Source organism: Topomyia yanbarensis, chromosome 1 (assembly GCF_030247195.1).
Source record: "Topomyia yanbarensis strain Yona2022 chromosome 1, ASM3024719v1, whole genome shotgun sequence".
In the NCBI taxonomy this organism is placed as follows: Eukaryota; Metazoa; Arthropoda; class Insecta; order Diptera; family Culicidae; genus Topomyia; species Topomyia yanbarensis.
In genome coordinates, this window is record NC_080670.1 from 29,083,963 (window position 1) to 29,106,485 (window position 22,523).

The window sequence follows — 22,523 nt, forward strand, 5'->3', positions numbered from 1 at the left end:
CATATCTTTGCGTTCATATGGGCTATAAACAATCGGTGAAATGCATTTTGAAGGGAATGAGTCAGGGCATCTAGAAAAAATAGTTATTTTTAGTTACAGTGTTGCCAAATATCCTTTATTTCCAATTTAAAACTAAAACTGTGTTTTTCTCACAACTCGTGTAATATTCTTTTGAAAATGTTTATGTCATTGTGTTCCTCAGACATTTTCACGCATAAAAACATCTAAAACTGCAATATAACTTGAGCAAATCCCTAGATACAGTGATTTTAAGCAAAAAACTCACAATTTCTCATGACGTTTCTCGCAATATCTAAGTAACCAAGTAGAATTTCAAAATTCTGAAAACGCCACTTTGTAGAGATTTTTCAAACAAGTAATGTGGCATATCTAACTCAGTTTACCCCAAAATGGCGTTTGTTATAAGATAGCACAACAGCGACGATGAGTTTAATACAGTAAAGCGCAATTGCGCGATCTGTTACCAAAAAGGCAATAGAATATTACCCAAAAGTAATATAGACATGTCCATCGGATTTTGGGTGTAGTATTAAACAAACACATTTTTCTGAGCCGTCGGATATACAGCCCTGTTAACAAAGAATGTTTCCGAATAGACACCAGATATTATCAGGGAATTTTCATTTTTACTGGCACACGCTGTATCTGAACATTCGTCAGTACGATGAGAAATCACTTCGAATCTTACTACCCATTCGGGAAAAGGTGTTCCGCCAGCCCTGATGATTTGCAAGTACAAGACCAGACGCAGATACCGAAAAAATATGTTTTTGCAACATTTCCTTTCGCGTTTTCATGATTTTCACCTCATTTTCTTACCTAAATGACGGATCAGTGGATTGCATTTATTATTTGTGTTATTAATTTTTAAACGATCTGCAGTAAAAATAAAAGTTGAACCACTGATTTTCTACGCGACTACATTGTTTTACTTAACCCCGAATATAGTGACCCCCAAATTTTAAAGACATCGAAAAAAGTAGCTTCACCTTATTGGATTCAGCTAGAAAAATACTTATCCAGACCCAAAGTCATTATAACCAGAATGTTTCCAGGTGTATAACCTTCCCAACGAGTGCTTGTTTGTCAAAATCAGTGCAAAAGTACCATCGCACAAGCTCGCCAAAAAAACTTGACCCCACTCTACTCAATGTTTAAATTACTTTCAATATAAACGATGTTGTCTCATTCTCACGATAAAATTTTGCACTATATAAGTCTTTTCTATTATTTTAAATAATGAGTAGAATGGTTCAAAATTCATTAAAATAAAAAAAAAAACTTTTTAATGGTCGAGGAGTTTTGCTATCTTTCAAAAAATTAAAGGAAACCAAATAAAAAAAATTATCGGAGACACTGAGCCATGGAAACATTTTCAAAATTAGTGTGATATTTTTCACATTTTTAGTGTGACACACTGTACGTGGCGAAGTGATGATTTTCCGTGTTGGGAAAAACCATCCTTACCACTTTTCGGGCGCTCCCCTGCGAAAGCCTTTCCGTGTTTAATGAAGGCGTGTGCGCGGGGGAGTGCGGAGTGAAAATGTATTTCTTTATTGGCCTAAAAATACAGAATTGATTGTTCGAGGCTGTGCAAAAGACGGAGTCGTTTCGCTTGAATGGTCAGACGATTCTGCAATTGAGTAGAAACTTATTGCGCATTGTCGTGGGTAATGATTTTGGCTAACCTTGAGTAAAATGACAAATGGCACTGGGACGGTTAGGATTATTGTTTGATTTCGGCAGATTCATATTTATTACAATTTTAGGTGTATATTTCGGAAGAAAGAACAGTTTCCTTTTGGTTGAACTAAATTGCATTAGGGATATATAAACACCAAAAACTTATATGTCCGTCAAGAGATTTTCCTAGATGCAAGCTGTTATGTTACAATCGCATAGCTCTCAAATAAGTCTAATTTTCTTGAAGCGTTTACCCAAAATTATCACACCTATTTAAGAGCTGTAAAGCGATAAAAAAAACTTCGACGAAACATGAATGATGTGCTCAACTCGATAAAGCGCACCAAAAAACCGAAATTCGCCATTCATACTACGTGGAATTGAAAATTGTTTGAGGCACTTTTTCCCATTCCCCAACCGATGACATGAAAAGCCAATTGAACTTTTCCTTGGAAGTAACTAGGTGAGCGCCTAGCCTCCGTTGTTTACCTCGTTCAATGCATCCTTTATGTGCCGAGCGCGCAGGGTTTCCCTCCTTCATTGTTAGTTATACTTGGTACAGGCACAAAGTCCCGACTCAGGTCCAATGATGGTTGATGTATGTACTTTTATTTGCCCGGCGGCCCGACACCGAGCAGCTTCAATTCAATCTCCATTGGGAGCAGCCGATGGGAGGATGGTAAGAGATAATAGTGGTACTTCGACCGAAAGAATGGCTATCGAGTAAATTCTGTGCTACTGGTGCTGTTATTTTCAGAAGAGTTGGTGTAAGCGATAGTAATGGTAAGTACGATAAATAACGGGGTGGTTAAAGCTATCGTTATCTTTTCGAAACATGAACGAATCTACGGTTCCGCCGGTGCAATTGTTCGTTTCGGTTCGGAATGGCTTGCTTGGTTGAGAATAACGATGACACTCAAAACTGGACGGTCTGCGGTTGACGAATTCAAGAGTAATTAAAAGGTCCTCACAAAACTGTTTTAAATGCACTATAACATTGCACTCCATTTTCATCCATGTTTTACCGTGCTGGCCATCGAATCAACGAAACCTGAACACTCTCCTCTCTATTTTCAGTCACTTAAAAGCTATCGCCCTAATCTGGTATCCCCTAGTTTCCTTTCATCGTCATTCGAAAAAAAAAGTAGATAGTGCGGTGACACCAGTCGTTTTCCGTGTCCACGTTCCTACGGGAGTCTCAAATATCAAGTTGTTCATCTTGACATGGAAAGGAAACTGTATAGACTGAATACATTAATGATGAAAAGTGAATTTTTGCCAAAGTGCCACACCAGCACATCGTCACTCCGGTCCGGTGTCTACGATCCCGAGCAACGTCCCATAGAATCATGCACTTAGGACGGGACCGAATGAATGAAAATGACTACACCGATAGACACGCAGCGGATGCTGGTCGGTGGTAATGACTATGGCGACTATGTAAAGGACTGCCATCGTAGACACACTACTCAGATGTACGATGTTGATGGCTTGGGTCATTGAACTGGAAACCATACCATAGCCGTGGGAGTGGAAAATGTCAATATTATGTAATTTGTTTACGAATGTTTATGTACCTACCAAATTGACTAGAAAAATCGATAGGACATTTTGTAAGGATTCTTCAGTGTCTTTTCTTGGATAGGGCTTCCCATTACATGTGCGCCATGAACGGAATCCCCAAAACGAGCACAATTAGTTATCGAACGGCGAAAGGCGAACAGAACGATGGCGACAACGCAAATCTTGACAAAGATCCAAGATTTTGTGTAGCATCTAACCGGGGGTTCTCAGCACGTATTATCGAACGTTTATGTGATATCTATAGGCACACGATATGCGACGACACTTATTAAACTAATAGGGAGTTGTTAATCTTATTGTATCACACAGTAGGTACATTTTTCACGTCAGGCATTATTCGTTTCTTGAGAAAAAGCTATTGGTCTCGATTGATGCACATTTCATATCATGCTAAGTGAATAATGAAATAGTTTGACAAATATTTGTATTTGTATTTGTATTTTAATTTATCATCTGACACGTAATCTTAATGAATATGTTAAAATATCAAAACTTAAACTTAGATTAATCTAGAGCTACCAATTCTATTTGCAAACCGACTAGAATTTTCTCCAAAATCGAACAAATCCTCTACTAAAGCGAACATGCGGATACACGATGTGAGCGGTTCATTGTATCCGAATGATGTTCTGTGGAATCTTGGATGCAACAGCGTTGTATTACGAGACGATCTGGATGGTGTTCGAAAGTCCATTAATGACAATAGATGCGGTGCGTCAATTTCTCCATTCAGCAACTTTCCAACGAATAATGCTTGTTGGGTCTTCCTACGTCGTTGCAGCGTGTCAAGTCCTAATAATCGACATAGATCAGGATACGGAGGCAGATTCAAAGGATCACGCCATGGCAGGTTTTTCAACGCTAAACGAATGAATCGTTTCTGTATGCGTTCAACCCTCAGGCACCAAGACGTCTGATGTGGACACCAAACAACAGAGGCTGTTTCCAGTATAGGACGGACTAAAGAACAGTAAAGTGCTTTCAGGCAATACGGATCGGAAAAATCTTTCGCAACCTTAGCGATAAACCCTAACTGACGAGTGGCTTTTGAAATAACGGCTGACCGAATGCCTCGAATGATAACTTAGAATCCAACAGCACGCCTAGATCCTGAACTTGCTCGACTCTGGTCAGTGAAACACCGTCAATGCGGTAGTCGAATACAATCAGTGTTGCAATACGATGGAATGTAATCACCACACATTTGCGGATACGTACAACTAATTTGTTCTTCTGACACCATAAAACGAACAAATCCAGTAGTGCTTGAAGACGTTCGCAGTCCTCGATCGAATGTACAACAAAATATAGTTTTAGATCATCAGCATAAACTAGCTTACAGCCGCCCCGCAGGAACAGTGTTACATCGTTGAAGAACAGAATAAACAACATGGGACCGAGGTTACTACGAGTTCAGCCAAGCCACCAATTGTACCGAAGCTCCGAGACGCGACAGTTTGCAAAGAAGTATTCGATGGTCGATTTTGTCAAAAGCAGCTTTCAAGTCAGTGTAAAATGCGTCAATCTGAGATCTGTTTTCAATCTGTGTGATGCATGTCGAGGTGAACTCCAATAAATTTGTCGAGACAGATCTTCCAGGCATGAAACCATGTTGTTCGAATGAAATGTAATTACGAGTGCTTTGTTGAATCATGGCGCTTACTATGATTTCAAATATCTTTGCAGCAGCAGACAGGCTAGTTATACCACGATAATTCCTCATGTTTCGTCGATTTCCGTTTTTGAAGACAGACAACATTGTGGATTGTTTCCAAATGTCGGGCAATTTCGACTCGGCAAAAGAACGGTTGAAAATACAGCACAGAGGTTCTGTTAAATCGGCAATACAGTGACGAAATATTACTGCAGGAATACCATCAGGTCCAGGAGAGTACGAATTTTTCATTTTTAATGCTGCCGACCTGATCATTTCTGGTGTTATAGTAAACGTTCTTAGGTCAACCACATCAGCTGGGACGTCCAAAGCGGCCGACGCAGCTTCCTGCATAGAGGCGACATCAGGCGAAAAAACGGAAGCAAAATTATTCGCGAACAATTCACAAGCTGTTGCAGCAGACGTAGATTCGGTATGGTCCAAGTACACGGTAGACGGCACTGATTCAGATTTCCGCTTGGAATTTACAAAACTCCAAAATCCTCTTGGGTTTCTCCTTAAACTTGATTGGACGCGTAGAACATACGATTTGTATAAAGTTGCATTACGGTAGCGGTACGCATTACTAGCACGATGAAAGCAATCTTCAGTCTCCGGAGTTCGCTGTTGTCGAAGCCTACGTTGACATGCATTTCGTACACAATATAATAATCTAATATTCAAAAACTTTTCTTCCGTACTGTACATAAAATGTACATACCGAAAATTCGTGTCTCGGTTCTATAATTTAGAGAGACAGGAAGTGGAATTAATTAGACTGTGTACCACTGACTAGATGATGGCGACACTCGTTGTCGTCGTTTGGGCTTTCTTGTTGGTCTGAATACAATTACGAAATCACGACCAAGGCTTAGCGTTTTTGTGCACAACATTGTTCTAGGGCTTTTAGAATTCAAACATTATCTTTACTGAAAACTGGTGGGACCCAGCATACCTTATTCATTACAAAAGTAATTCAATAATCATTTTCATTATTAATTCTTCTGTGTGTATGTTTTTATAGAGCAGAAAAAAGCTTCCATAACGACCCTGGAAACGGGTTGGGGAGCCACCCCCGACCCGCTAAAACATTTACTCTTACCGCCGAACCTGATTCCTCCCCGGCACTACATTAAGGCATTACTTCGGGGAGAGGTTGTTTATTCCTTCAGTAGGGTTAGACCACCACTCCCCGACATACCGCCAGTTTTTGACCATCCACACTAAGTAGGCCATATCTGTATGCACTACGAAAACTAGCAATCTCTGGGTCGAGAATATGTGCGCTGTCGTTGCAAGTACAATCTGGGCGACAAACTACAGATTGTCTAATTTACTGAGCCCTTTGGTCCTTGGTTACATTCAGCACCACAATTTCTCGAGACCTTTTGCTCCTTGTCCAGTGCCATTCAGTATCGCAACTCCTTTAAGCCGTTCTTGTGCCATTTACTCTGTCCAGTCCCCGACGATGGACATAGCTTACTCCGATCGAAAATTCCCAAGAAGTTCTCCCGAAACCGAACCAACCAGCCAGGTACCGATGACCGTCCGGCGATTCTGGTGGAGCAAGGCGTTCGGTTCGCTGATGCCCCGACGACCCGCAGCTAGTAGCGTGTCGTCGCGATCTACTTAGTCTAGTCCCCGACGATTAATCTAGCTTACGCCAACAAATAGTTACCCGTTGAAAGAAGTTTTTCTGATACCGATTCTTCTTGTGTTAACGCAATATTTCTCTAGTGCCGACGGGTATGGTGCCGTAGTCGGTCCGGTAATTCCGGGTAGAGCATGGCGTCCGGTTCACTGGTGCCCGCGACCAATGCCCGGTGGTCTGTCGCGGTCTACTCGACTAGTCTCCAGAGGTGGATTTCGCCTATTGTTGCGGAGAGTATCCCAACTGAAGTACCAACCGGCACATCAGGATCGACAGCAGTAGTATCCTGACTACGGCATACCGGCCATGGCGAACGTCAACGGACAGGGCACGGATCACGAATTAAACGGCGATTTTGGGCGGACAGGCATGCTGTTCTACTCCCTAAGTAAGGAAGGATGAAGGATGAAAGTAACAGCACGGCTGCCTCTTTTCCGCTAAAATCTTGGCAGGTCTCCGGGTATACTCAAAACTCGTCATCAATAGTTGGTGGTACTCGATTCGGATGAACCATCCCCGATTTTACGCCGATCCGGCTCGAAACACTCCTCCCCATGAAGGATAGTGTTAACCCTAGTCTGGTCTCCCTGCTTGCGTAGATAACCATGGGATCAAAAGAGGCGACTACGTATAAAGAGGAGATGGCGACTCTGGGTAGGGACCCAACAAAATAAAGAAAGGTAAGAATATGGTCTAGACGCGGTAAATCCGTTCGCCAGAGGTGGTTTGGTCAAAGATAAACTCAAGATTACTAGGTCCCATACAAACGATTAACAAAAGATGGATCAGTAATCGTGAACCGTTGAACTCAATTATAGTAAGCATATGCTACCCCCTCGGTAAAGGGCGTCGATAATTTTTGGAATGCGTCAACAAAATGCTATGGTTACGAATCAAAACAGAGTTGCAAACAATCTTATTATGAAAGAAACATGTTTTCCAAATCGACGAGTAAAATATTGTTCAGTTATACCTTTTTCTAGAAGACTGATGGCCAGAATCATTGATGCGAGCTCGGCCGTTCCTAACACTTTGTAATCGTGAATCACTGTAAGGAAATTCGAGTTCAACATCCACTTAATTCTTCCGCACAGCTAGTACAAAGGTACTTCGTTGAAGAATTTGACGCAAAATATATCAGTCAGTTAGTGACTAATTTACTAATGAATTATGAATAGCAGAAATTTAACGTAGGCACATCAACTAATTACCGAAATATGAAAACTCAGTTTGTTTATTTTTCTGTTGAAAAATGTATTGTTATTGTCGTAATAACTGATTGTCATGGATACGACGCAAAGATCGACGTTGTGTCCTTTTTCGCAAAGCTCCGCTTCGGTTTTGTTTTGATGTCATTCTGACGGTGAACCGCGTTCATCGAGGGATCGCATTTAGATGGTACATGGAATACCTTTGACCGCTCTATCTTGAGTTTATCTTTGGTTTGGTGAGATCACCACCACCAGCTGCAACTGAATTTTTGCAGCAAAAGCAGGAGAATGAGAAGCAGAAACAGCAGCCGCAAAGACAGCAACCGGAACAGAGTGGGTGAGCCGAAACTAGTGACAGCGAAGTACTTGGTGGAGGAGCTTCACAAGTTTATGGGCGCAAGCAACAATGTTCATAAGGACTTTAAGGTTCTAAGAATCCGAGAGGCCTTACTGTTTGCCGTGAAGGAGTATAACACGGCTGGTATAGCTGAGAGAGCATTGGCGTCGATGAAGGCGAATATCTTCATAGCACAGCCCCTCCACACCGTAGCAGAGGAAGAAGAATCTGTTTGGAGTGGAGACCTCGCCAGTTTCCGTGACTCCAAAGAACAAGGCAGACCCAGACGCGTGAGGACGCTCCTACTACCCAAGGGAAGGACGCTACTCAACCGGGAGAAAGCTGGAGTACCGTTGGAGGTCGGAAAGAGAAACACAAGAAACAGTAAAAGCGGAAGAAAGATAGAAAAGTGGGGCAGAAGAGGGAAGCAAAAACCTCCGGCTCGTCAGAAGGCGCCAAATGGAGAAGCCGTGCTCGTCACAGCTAATGACACGCCGACGTATGTAACGCTCCTCAAGGATGTCAGAGAGGATCCAGAGTTGAAGGAGGATCCCACGATTAACAGCTCAACTATGCAGGAGGTTATTACCAAATCACTGGATGAAGAAACAGAAGTTAAAGGTGAGAGGTGCACTGAAGCGATAATTCGTTTACCTTTACCGCTGCCGTTAACCGCTGCTGACTAGGCGCTGGAGGTAGGCAATGATATGGTTGGATGGTGGAGATGTCCATTCAGAACCGCCCCTCGAGTGAATAAACAAACACAGTAATGCATGAAGTGTTTGGGCTTTGGACATTTGGCAGGGGCTTGCAAAGGTACGGATTCAGAATGTGCTGAAAAGCGGGGAGATAGGGCATTTTGTGAGAGACTAGATGGCGACTGCAGGCCAACGCTAATGAAGATAACCCAGATAAATCTGAATCACTGCGATACCACACAACAACTGTTGCGGCAGTCTACTACAGAAACAATGTGTGACATCGCTTTGATTCCAAACCCGTATCAATTCCCCCTTGATAACGGTAACTGGGTGGCGGGTATATCGGGAACGGCTGCGATAAAAGTTATGGGTAGAATACCCATTCAAGAAGTGGTAAAACCCTCTTATGAAGGCTTCGTGGTCGCCAAAATTAACGGCGTTTTCTTGTGCAACTGTTACGGTCCTCCAAAGCGGATAGTGAAGCAGTTCAGTTTAACGCTGGAGCAGTTGATCGGCCGAAAGCTGGTAGTCATTGGTGGTAACTTCAACGCTTGAGATGTGGAGTAGGGTAGTACTGTGTATGTCTGTGTGCTTGTGTATGCGTGTGATTTTATAGTAAAGTTTAAAAAACTTCAAAACCCCAACCTATAGTGTATTGGCGCCAGTGCCACGAAATTTCAAAATCAGTTACCTATTTCTGCTTGCATTTACCGAAACCGACATTCAGATTCAACGCCTCCCTCATTCATTCACTTTCCAACTGACTGAAATTTCATGCAGAATCGAATGCTTGAGTGCAGAGGAAATATAAATTCATTCACCAATAAAAGCATTCATTTGTTATTATGTCGACAGATTGAAGTCAGAAGTTAGCATCTTCTACATTTTCGAGCATAAGTGAACTACGTAATCTATATTTGGTGCACTTTTGATCAATAATCCCTCTCAGAGCTAGCATAGAAATAAAATTCACTTTGCTTCTGAAACCGAACATGTCCGTACCTGAAAGCGCTGCGTCGGGAGAACGAATGACGATGGAAACGAACTAAAAATTTCATTCATCGCTGCGGGCATGAATTGAATTTTGTTTTCTTTCAAGTTCATGCAGCGATGTCAGTTTTTTTAAGCTCTGATTGGCGCTCTATGGGATTCATGAAATGGTTCGACCTTGAAGCCGTTCAACTCTACTCTCCTCTCATTCTTCGTCTCCATCTATGACGTCGCCGTAGTTCTCGGTTCAATGAGCCGCTTAGCTCACGATTTCCTGAGCCATTTTCCAACGTCAATCATTCAGCTCCCATCCTTATCACGATCTACTCGGATAGTCCCTGGCGGTGAACTCACCCTACCCCAACTGAGAGTTCCCCGACGGAGGATTTTTTCCCGACCCCGATACCCACTTTCTGGAGCCATTTAGCTTCCAGCTTGATCGAGAACTACTCGGATATTATCCGGAGGTGAAACTACCCTACTCCGACTGAGACTGGGACTTACTCCTGTTAACTGGCACCCCAACTGCTGCTGACTGTATATCGCGATCTACTCAATCTAGTCCCCGGCGGTAGATGTAGCCTACTCACGAGCTACCCGATATAGTGTCGAGTTCTGTCCGGCTATTCCAGTAGAACCTGGCGTCCGGTTCTAGTATATTCCGGCGCAGAGTTCCCCGACGACGGAATATTTGCCAAACCCGATTTGTTGTTTCACTACGGCGTTTTAGTATTATTCTATCATAGAAGAAAGCCTAAAATATCAGGGGACTTAATGTGCTTTTCTGTTGAACAGCAAAATTATAAACCTGTGTGGTATACGGCGAGCTGAAATCTCTTGGAAGTATTTGAGCCAAACATAGACCCACCACCTGCTACCATGTCGTAAGAGGCGACTGACAACAGGAGCCATCCCTGAGTTGAGGCATCTATTCGCGATGAAGGCCGAGGTTCGCAGGTTGTACAAAACTGGCGAAGGAAAGAATTTCGGGTTCTCATAACGATAAAATAATTTTCAGTATGAACGTACTGCAGATCATCACAGTTCAGTTGTGGAAATATACAATAAATACTTCTGTTTAAGCAATTTACTGTTATTTGTTTTGTTCCACGGAATCGTACGCGTAGTTGGAATACACATGTAGATGATCAGTTCCCTTGTTGATAAATAACGGATCGTTGCTTAAATATTTGGTCTATCCTCGATCGTTCTTGTCGGAGGCAAACAAGCGCAGTTTGCTGAAAGAGACCATACTCCGTCGACTGTATTAAGAAGCGGAACGCCACAATTCTGCGATCGAGCCCATTTGCCTAGTCCCAATACTTGTTTTCAGTTCCATCCGATCACCTAGCGTAATTTGGTCAGGCCTCTTAGACTTTCAAAAATTATTAATTATTTCATTATTTGCTCAGTCATATCAGCACGAATAATTTTTTTTCATATCCCTGTCGCGAAAACGGTTGATATTGTTTGGTTGTGTCCCCAGCTCGTTTCCACTTCGAGATTTTTGTTGCTTTGTCTTCTGTAAGAATTCTACTACATACTGTCAAAGATCTCATGTTTTTAGACTTCTTTAGTATTTACTTGGTATCACCAATAGTGATCATAACAATAAATACATCGCACGCAGAAGTGATTGCCTGAAATCGACATTCTGTTATACTAATGCTACGGAAAAGCTCAGTTTATATTCCTGTTTTCAAATTATTTTTTCAGCTTGGTATTATAAAAAGACCCTCATACTATGCAACCATTAGAGATGTGCAATTCCAACTATCTACAAGAATAGTCCTGACACAACAAAGAAATTAAGACGCACACAACTACCTCGTCTATAAGACTCCATATTTTATTCAAAACTATCGCTGGGTAAAATCAGCACCGACAAGATGGAAACCACGAAAAAATCGTCGCGTGATAGAAAAGTGAACGTTACCGATTTATTAAAATAAAAGCCATGCTTCTCATAGTCGGCTATCCGGAGTTCAAGTTGCTTATTTGGCCCATCGTATTTATACAACAAATGATACATTTCTCAGAGCATTTGACATGATAGCGCAATTGGCACACTTACTAATAACTCTTCCCTTCCAGTGATACATGCTAAGATGCAGAGAATACCTCGGCCTCTTGCAGCTACATGCAACGGACAAACATTCCTAACATTCCTTGGATAATGGATTCAGAGTTTTTTTGGCAAAAAGAAGTCATCTAACACGTTGACTAATGACATTGTAATATCGATTGGATCAAACGATATCCTAGAAATAACAAACTTAAGCAACATTTGGGCTCTTTGATGGTTGAGTTTTGGCGATTCCAACACCCAAATATAAGACTGATTGAATCATAACTTGGACGCAGGAGTTTGAATAGTTAATAATAAACATATGTTATGTACTACGTGCTATGTACGCGAGAAAAATCGAGGGAAATTCCATGTGAGTTGTACATATGTACCGGAGTCAATAAATATCAATAAATCGCGAAATACTGTCCACGGTGGTTACACCTATTGTGAGAATTAGACCTACACAACTCGAATGGTTATGGAGGATGTCAAACAAACAGACGAGATCACATTGTACGCATCTAAACCATAAACTTTTTCCCTACATGTAGATACTATCACCGCGACTGATCACAACAGATGTTCGTCCCACTAAACACTGTCACTAATAGCAGTATTTATTACACATCACTATTTATAGATGATCATGAACCTCTCGTCATGGCAATCAACCGCACACCAAGATCGAGTCGGTTGCCTGAACGAATCAACGCTGCCCCATCGTTATGTCGAACGGAACTGTTCTGCTCCGGGATGTTTGCAAAATTCCCAAAACCGTCCAAATCACATGATCATGCGCTACGTAGAGTTGATCTGAGCGCGAGTATGGAAAGGTCACACACGAACAAGTCAAGTAGAGCGTGACAATCGCAAATCAGTTTCCATACGTAAACAGAGCAATAAAACAAGATTCTAAAAACGGTAACCTTGACTTTTCTCATAAAAGCGGATATCTGCAATGTGTTGCCTGGATGTTATGCAATTTGCAGGCAACAAATAGGTAGGCTAAGCCCAGTACTAAAACCGGAAATATGGACAAATTTTCAACCGGCAGAAATACAGTCGTTCCCACACCTGTTTATCTATCTCTGCCATCCTGCTGAACGTATACTATACCTTTTGCCTTTCCTATGCCCTTCGGTTTCCTTCCCGGCACGTGGAGATGTGTAGATTGCTGAATTTTGGCATCGATCCCATGCAGATTGGCGAGTGGGCGAATTATTGATAAGCCCGGCGGCTGATGGAATTCATCCCGGCAACAACTCAACAAATAGAGCTGTCTCCGCTGCCAAATTCCCTCGGCGAATGAGGCGCTGAATGCTGCAAGCAGGGAATTTTATTGCTCGTTCCGCTACACGGTTCCGTTTATCTTTAAAATTAATTCAATTTCGTGAAACAGATTTGTTAAATTATTTTTCCGGTTTTTTCCGATTCATACACTTGTTTTTCACATCACAAACAGAGCTGTTTTTTGGGGTTTTGCATTGGAACGCACGGCACACGCACACACTGATACTATCCCCGAAGGAGTGGACAAACTAGTATAATGTCATTTGGCGTTTGATTCTTGCTTGCGTTGAAGAACAATTTTCCCTGATATTTAACCCAATTTCCCGTACATAGGAGTTCGGAGTTCGATCTTCGCATTTCTAATCCTTGACCAACTTGACACCAAACTAGCATTCACTTTTAGCAACATCGTATCCCCAAATTATTGATTTAATAACAATCCTTTTGGGCTAAAAATAAAATGTGCATAATACAAACAAGCATTACTATTACTGGCTCTTTCTGCTCAAATTCATCATAATTAAACGCTAAAATGTGTCACTGAACTAAATCACTAACTGGAACCGAAATATGGTGAGCCTAGATGGAAACACTAATTTTCCTGCCTTCGGGATCATGGCGCACACACACGCCACTGACTGCAGCAGAACCCGTTCATATCCACATCGGAAAAGCCAATCGAAGCGGCCTGGAATTTACTAAACGCTTACTAGATAATAGTACTACTCACAACACTCGCTTCCACTACTGGGTGTACTATGGAACCTACGATCGCTCCAAGAACTTGTTGTAAGCTAAACGTCAAATCTGCAACTGCGAGAAAATTTTCACTGCTCGATGGTCCGACACACTACCCGACAGAGTATTTCCGCGACGATTTCCACTGTATTCGTGAGCGGCCATCGATTTTCCACCCATCGAAAAAAAAACCCCTCAGCCACCCAGTCAGTGGGTACTGAAGAATGATAACAGCGCTCCTCGTGCGGTGAAAAACGGTCGCCCGTATACGACTACCTACACAATCTGTGGCGACGACAGTTTGTCGGAGCTGGATTTTTGTGTGAAGGAATGGCATGAGGATTAGGGTGGGGTCGGGAAAACCATGTGCTGAGACAGCCTCTACAAGACGATAACCGACACACGTATGTATATGCTCGCTCTCTCCTAACGGGTGTCCTGGTACGGCAGCGGGGGTGTGTCGAGCTTGAGTATTGAGTGGGTCGAGAGGTGCTGGGTGGTTTGGTTACGTTTTCGTACGAAATCAGCCGCCCTCTTTCACAGTGTCAGTTGAGCGATTGGTGTCTTCGATAAATGAACAAGCGACTGTAACGTGACCAGTGTTGGAATATTATCTTTTTTAAATTGCTAAAGTAACATATTGAGTTATTGTCGGCCAGTCTCATGAACAGCAATGCAGCTGACTGGTTGAAAACAATCCCATTTGCTTTTGCCGTTTTTGTTTATTATTTTCCACCAGCTAGTGAAGTAGTATTTGTGTCATATGACGTGTACGTACATGAGCCGTAGAAAAGTCTATTGGTGTATTGTAAAGTACAGGGTAAAGAAGAATTTTAGGATGTTTGGTAGCGACACACCAATCCAGTCGCAAGTTGTTCGGTATTTTTTGCAGTTATATCAGTTGTTCAACAAGCGGGGAAAATCTTTTCTTTTTCAATAGCTGTCAGTACTTCTACCAGCAATTTGCTATAGTCCACATAACATGTAGATGAATTTATTGCCAGATTTGAAGTTCTCTACTCAGCAAAAATTAACCAAAACTCCAAGACCTCGTGAAAATATACAAAATTACAAATCAATACCACTTGTCAAGTCGTGTCTCAAAAACTTCGTGCATTTATTCGTTATGAACAATCGTAACATAATTTAATCGTAAAATGAAATTTATTTTTGACATTCTCATATTTATACAAATAAAAATACTTACTGATTTACATACAATCGAGCATAAGATCCCACTTAACTCGAGAACGAATCGTTCGATTTGGTGTCCTTTTTTGGTATGTTTATCGCTGAACAGCGTCAGTCTGGTGCCTTGGTCAAGTGCCAAATGTTGGAGTCAAAATGCAAACCCCTTGTCTTGTTATAGTTAAATCTTGTGCAGTTCCACATAAAGTGGTTTCAAACCAATTTTCTACTTAGGTATGAATATTGCGCATTGTTATACATCGGCATTCTGACAAGGGTCGATTTCATTATATCTTATCACTATGTTTCACTTCAGCTTTGGCTAGTTTCAATCTGGTGCCTTGATCAAGTGCCAGATTCTGAAGAGACGAAGTGGAGACGTAAGACCTTGATATACAACATATTTGGTTTTTTAAACAAATTGATTTATTTGGCTAGAACATGTTTCCGGCTTACTACAGTAGGATTCCGTTTTTGGCAACAATTTTTTTTTTCAGTTGCCAAAACTGGAACCGTGCCAAAAATGGAAACTTAATTTAAAAGCTTTTATTTTCTATTTGTGACACCATAAATGCTACAAGAACATTAATTATATAAAATATGTGAAATATAGTAAATATGACTCCTATGTTTGGAAATAAAGTCAAAAGTGATATCCATTATTACAACAAAATGTGTATTGAGCATTTCTCAAAAGATTTACTATGAACAAAAACAATGTTTCCAAAAACGGAACCCATTTGTTGTCAAAAACGGAACTTTTATGTTTCCAAAAAAGGAGCACACTAAAAGCGGAACGTGCCAAATACGGAATCTTACTGTACATCCATTATTTTACATTACACTACATTCCCTCTTTACACTACGTTGATTCGTTAATTGTAAATATTTTTTTTTGGAAGAATTTGACAACTTAATCTCCTATTAAATATACTACCCTAAATAATTCTTTCTCTTTATTTGCGATATTTTTCAAAAAGTGGCCTACATTCGAACTAGGTTTAAAGATTTCTTTATTGAATGTCACATTATTAACCCATTCGTGCCCATGTTGTTTGTGGACAACAACATTTTTCAACAGCTATAACTTTTGATTGAGGCAAGATTTTCTCACAAAAACACTTAAGGCTAATAAATTGACTATTGCCTTTCATTTGAGTACTAACAGTTACAAGGATCAGCTCCAGAACAGAAGTTATTGCAATTAGTCTGATTGGATTCCGATGGAGCAGTGCTGCCAGGAACAATTTATGTTGGCGACAGAAAATAATTTTTTCATATATCTTCGTTATGTTACAATATTATTGAAAACTGATAAAACTTATCAATTTAGATTGTCTTTGGCTACGTTTTTCACGCAATTGGACTATTGTAAATATTCTACGAGAATTGTATTGAGCATTGGAAGGTAAAAATTGAGCAGCTTCTAGCACTGCAGGGGAATCTTCTATCTCTATGGAAAAAGGCTTTTCGTGTTTCTTGACCTCACCGTTTTCAAGCAAAAATAGTTTTGAAACCCTACATGCACTAGAAAAAAGTTGGGCATGAAAGGGTTAAATATGCATACTCGAAGAGAATTTTAAAATAGCATTTACTCTACAAACAATCATAAAATAATAAATATTATAGTTATTACTGTTTCAACATTGTTCATCGCAGAGCTCTCGCAGTAGATTTACAATAAAATTTCATGTAGCAATCAATTTTACTATTCTGCAAAAAACTGATACAGCAAATTCACATAAAATTTTACTGTGTTTAAGAAAAGAATGTATGGAGAAAAATCGAATTTTTAAATGTTAAGGTGCATAACAACCCGCCTTTTTCACTGTAAAAGTCGATTTTACATTGAAATTTACTGTAGAAACGTTAAAGTTTATTGTTATTGTATTGTAGCATAACACTAAAACTTACTGTAAATTATTGTAAAATCACTGTACTGTCACAATAAAAACCATGGTTTTGTTACTGTACATTTCTATTCGGGTATAGCATGAATGAAAATGTTAAGCTTCACTAAGTTGACATTTCGGATAGATTGTTTACGTGGACTCAAGAAATATTTCCACACACGCAGAAAAATATGTCGTAGTCAATATGAAAAGCCAATACTTTATCAAAATGCAATAAAAAATTTATTCTACCTAGAATATTATTAAAAACAAATATTTGTTATTTTTTGAAAGAAACAGATTAAAGTTCATTTTTAATTTTACAAAATTTATTGAAATTTAATATATACAGTCGTGATTCGCTGGTTGGACACTCTTTAACTGGACAGCTTTTTAGTTGGACCTCCGCTAGTTGGACCATTGTCCAACTAAAAAGCATCTGAACGCCAAAATTTCATGTCAAATTTACTTTGACAATCTATCTAACAATCTTTTACACTACTAATGTCTTCTTTGGAGAATTTTTAACATTTGTCAGTCGGTCGTTAATTGGACAGAGGCTGTAACCCAAGGGGTGGGTCGCTTAACACAAATCGAATTGTGCTCACAAACAAACAGCGTGGTAGCTTGTGCCGCAATGTGCCACGATGTGCCATGGTGTTCAGTAGAACAAAAGCAATGGTTGCTATGATTATTTAACTACACTTTGTTGACAATTTTTGAGTTGTCAGAAGTGTGCCTCAGTGTGCCACACATAGTCCAATCCACGATTTCAACTTCCCGGCCGTTTTGACGTTTGCTGCGGGTGGAATGACAGCTGTTGTTTTTGCTTGTTGCGTACATTTTACACTGCGACCAACGTTTTGTTCGATTGTTTACATTTGGTTAATACGATTTGTAGTAATTTTTCGTAATTTAATAAAATTTTGTAATCTTATTAAATACGACAATCTGCTAGTTTGCACTGAATATCAAGTCAACGAAGAGTAGCTTTGGTCAGAGTTTTTATTTAGAGCATTTTGTTATTTGTGGGTGAAATTAATATTACGGTTCTTTGTCCTCCGATGTGTAAAATCTAACAATAGCTAACCAGAAATATATTTATCGATTGATACATCATGGTACATCAATAAAACAAAAGTTATTAGAAACATTGATCCATACTATGTTGTATTTCGACTATGCGAGCTATCAATATCTGTGACGACTGACTTGTTGTTGACTTTTTAATGAACTTTCGTCGTATACTAACAATATAATAAAAAACGTATTTTGGATCGCTACAATAAAAATTAAACTGGTTTGTACATACAGTCGAGGACATGATAGTAGAGGAAAATAGGTGGTTGTGGGAAAAGTAAATTTAACCAATAAAATAGTTTCACTTGCTAGTTCTATAGTTATAGAAAACCTTCGAAAATTCTTTGTTCATGCGATCTATTCAATGCGGATGAACGAGAAAATATCCCGACCTCAAACTGCCATGGTGTTGCTTGCTCCCATTTGAATGCTATAATCTGCTTCTTGGCAAATTTGCATGTACAGTCGACGGACAGACGGATTTGAAAAAAAATAGTTATAAATGTCACTTATCGTTCAATGGGTTCAAAGTTCAATGGCACCCGGTGATCGCAATAATCTAAACCTTACGGGTTAAAATGGTTGATTTGATGCGAGACTGAACATTATGGAAGATAGTGTCTCCGGAAAGTTGTGTCCAGTAAGTCAAGGTTTTCTGGATAGTGAAAAAAGAACCTCTGAATTGCCCTACCAGCTGGCAATAAACATTTCATGTATTTTCTTGAGGATTTATCCCAGTTTTGGAGTTGATTGTTGCATTTGAGCTGGATGTCATACTGAATCCATTTAGGATTCCGAATAAAATGCTGAATGGTTTGATCTGGAGCTTCATAGTATTTCCCAGTAATTTATACCGAAAAATGAACCTGGTTCTAAATAGTATTCCGGCCCCAGGGACACTGGAGCCGGAGTGCGAGTTAGAAACAGGTAGGATTCCGGCTAAACTTTACTGGGTTGTTATCGAATCGTACTTGCTACACTTATGGGATTTTCGATTGATTGACACTGGTGTAATAGAGTGCACTGGTTTTGCACCATTTTTGCACTTTCTAGCAGAAGTGTAGAAAACTGGGTATGTTCCATTGACACTTCTGCTAGAAAGTGCAAAACCAGTGCACTCCACTACACCGGTGCACATCAATAAAAAATCCCATTAGAAGTCTTCGACGCTTTATTGCGATGGTAATGTTCACGGAATAAAAAATACCTAAAATACAAGCCAAACATACAATCAAATCAACGGCATTAATTCCATCTCCAAGAGTCGACTTGAATTGTTCCTAGAAGTAAATTTGAATTTCAGAACTCCAATTATTCACGTGATCTCTAAGCGACGTGATTCGTTCACCTCTATCAATATTTAACGGATTTAATTTAGTCCCTTTACTAAGGAAGTAGTTTCTTTTGATGTGATTATATTGGGGATTTAAAATCCTTTGTCAGCAAGAACTATATCAGCTGCATTCGAGAATATCGAGAAATTCGGCAACAGATGAACATAAGCGTTCCATTTGCTGCCAGGCCGATTAGAAATTTTGTAGTTTGCATAAGTTTGTAATCGCTTTGATGATCTAGCTTCAGGATTCTACCGTCTCTCTGTACTAATTTCGAAACTGCCAATAATAAATATCTTTCTATCTCCATACTGTTATTTGAACGATCGAGGCGTATGCTTATCGATTGTATCTTTTGATACGATTTCAATTGCATACTTTAAGCATTCGTACATTGCGAATACTATTCGGTAAAAAAACTTCGAAATTGTTGTAGCACACATTGAGTAATATTCATCAAATGAAACGTTACTTAGAAGATTTTGCAATATCGTTACGAAGACTTCAGTCTTTGTCATTACACAGTAAGGTTTGGCTACTTTCTACAAAATTGTTAATACGTTGAAAATTTCCTAATGCCAGTCATTTTTCAGCCAATTAAACCGTCGTTTTAATTATCGTAGTATCGTTTCTAGAAATTCAACACGTTGTTGCAACCGTGCCAATTGCAAACGATATCGTTGTTTTAATAATCGACACTCGCGATTTTCATCGGAATGGACTCGGAATGATCCGTTTTGAATTCTCTACATTTGGTGGTTCATCTGAAATGAAAACAAATCTTATTAAACATACTCAGATTCTTGCCAGAGAATAATTACTCAAAAATAGTGACTAAATAAACTAAGGTCCGATTTCTTTACCCACGCATTATTTTTAAAAGTTCAGTGTGGGTGAAGAAATCGGCACTAAATCTAAAGTTACTTTTCATATTTCCACTGTAAGGATATACTAGAAATTTTCATATAGGTACAACTATTTACTTGAAGAAGAAAAGCGCCCGGATGCAGCTGACCGCATCGGAAATCTGTCTGAACTAATTTTTTGATAATTTGGTGGAGAGTTGCGATTTTCATGCACAGCAATGTACCTTTTTTCTAGTTCGATGATTTTTTCAGATCTTCGGAAAAGCCCCTAGCAGAATAATAATGTGTACTGCTCTTAGAGCTGGCATGTATTGCATTATCATGAAATCCGCTTTTTTCTATCACTACAATCTTCTACACGAAGATTGTACATTTTCATGTTTTCAGGGACATTGTTGCTCTCAGAATCTAAACAGCTTATGTGAGAGTACCCAATCGATGAGTATCACAGTTCCGCTGCTTTACCTACAGCAGGAATTAACACAAACGAACTTTCAACGTCTTTTCAGTCGACTTACAGTTACCTACTACACAGTCATGAGTCATTTTAAATAAAAATCACAACAACTATCCAAATACAGTTTGGTAAACAAACAGTGATTGTCAATTTTCAAACAAAAATAAATACAACACAAGAAGAAGAAAAACATCGAACACAGTTCCACCCGCAGCTACTGTCAAAGTTAAAACTGATGACGTCATCGTGGATAAGACTATTGTGGTAACGAGTGAAATGATCGTTTATTACTGTGAATCTTAATCTTATATCGTGTTATCGTAAGTAATACAGTGTGTATGGCACATTGTTTTACGCGACTAACCCCTTGCTGTAACCCAACCAGCGAATCACAACCGTATAGGAACTATCACAGAGAACTGACATATAAGCTAGAACAAATTTTCCCGAAAAACCTGTGTAAACATTTAAATGAAAATACGTTGAAAATCACCATCGCATACAGGTTCGCATGCGTTAGTCACCATTGTATTCAAATTTGCATACAAGTTCCGTATAGCGATTGCTGGCCGATCGAAGCGCCGACCAGTGACAAGTTGCTGTTGTCATTTCAAAGCGACAGTTTAATTTCTTACACAAGTTGAAAACTTTACTTGTATGTCAGTTCTCAGTGGTACTGTTATTCATAAAAAAATAAATCGGTTTCTAATAATTATTTTTTCGATGCGGTTGTTCATATTTTTATAATATGTCTATAAAAACAATGTTTAGGTAGATGAGAAACAATGCTTGATTGCATTATTTATTTCCATTTACCATTGCAAAGTTGCTTCTGAGAGATATTTTTTATAAACTCGCACGAAATGGAGTAAATTTCGGCAGCAGAAGCGAAGATTATGGCTGCGCTCATTCTGCCATCAACTGTTTCTAATTGCTCGGTAGTTGGTATTTAAATATTTCATGCATTATTTTTCCTTCTTCACTCCGTGTATTATTAAACGAACAAAATTTGCCTTATTTGAACGGTTAAACGGAAAACATACAGATTGGTCAGAATTGACAATCTATCTCGATCCCAAACCTAATAATGTCGTATTTTCACAGGTACACCCATCTTTCAAAAGCGTTGCGCAAATTCCTGAATTGAGGGATGTTTCGCAATATTCGGCAATGATGCATGTGTCGTCAAAATATCAAGATATGCAGGACATCCGTTTCTCACCAGGATTGATCAAACAGTATGACCAACGGATCACACTTCAGGTACGGGATTTAGATTCTGCAACACTTTTCATTCAAATGAAATTGTACCGAATAGTTTTGATAAGCTGTTTCGGTGATTAAATCTATGCTTTCGAATATTTAACCTATTATTGATGTTATCTGTCTTGTTTTTGATTCTATGTAATCAACTATGTTAAAACAAACAAATTCAGTATGGTCCAAACACGCACAGTTTTCTTGTTGAATTAACTTTTTTTTAGTTAGATGCCTTGTCTTATCAAAAATGCCAACAATATTAATTTGTTTACTAACAAAAACTATTGTTGTTTCAGCAAGAAATCTGCATAAGCTATCGAACAAACGAAAAATTCATATTTAAAGCACATTTTATTTAAGTTCTCAGAATCTTTTCTGCGTGCAACAAGAAATTTAAAAAAAATAATAAGTCGCTAATAAATTCTAACACTTTGTAAAAAAGCTCGCTGAATTGTCACTTTTTCCTTTGGTGGTTCGCCATGCAATCTTTTATTAAAAACGTTCGATTAAAATAT

General features: G+C 39.5%; 2 protein-coding genes across 4 annotated transcripts in view; one reads left to right on the top strand and one right to left on the bottom strand.

Annotated features, from left to right (window-relative positions):
• Positions 1-14,183, bottom strand: part of LOC131677189 (tubby-related protein 4) — a 99,579-nt gene extending 85,396 nt beyond the window's left edge. The window contains exon 1 of the mRNA XM_058956894.1: positions 13,020-14,183. The gene's annotated coding sequence lies outside the window, so the exon portion shown is untranslated. The remainder of the gene's footprint in view (positions 1-13,019) is intronic.
• The window catches only part of LOC131677187 (serine-rich adhesin for platelets), a 945,885-nt gene that overhangs the window by 316,993 nt on the left and 606,369 nt on the right, over positions 1-22,523 (top strand). The window lies entirely within an intron of this gene.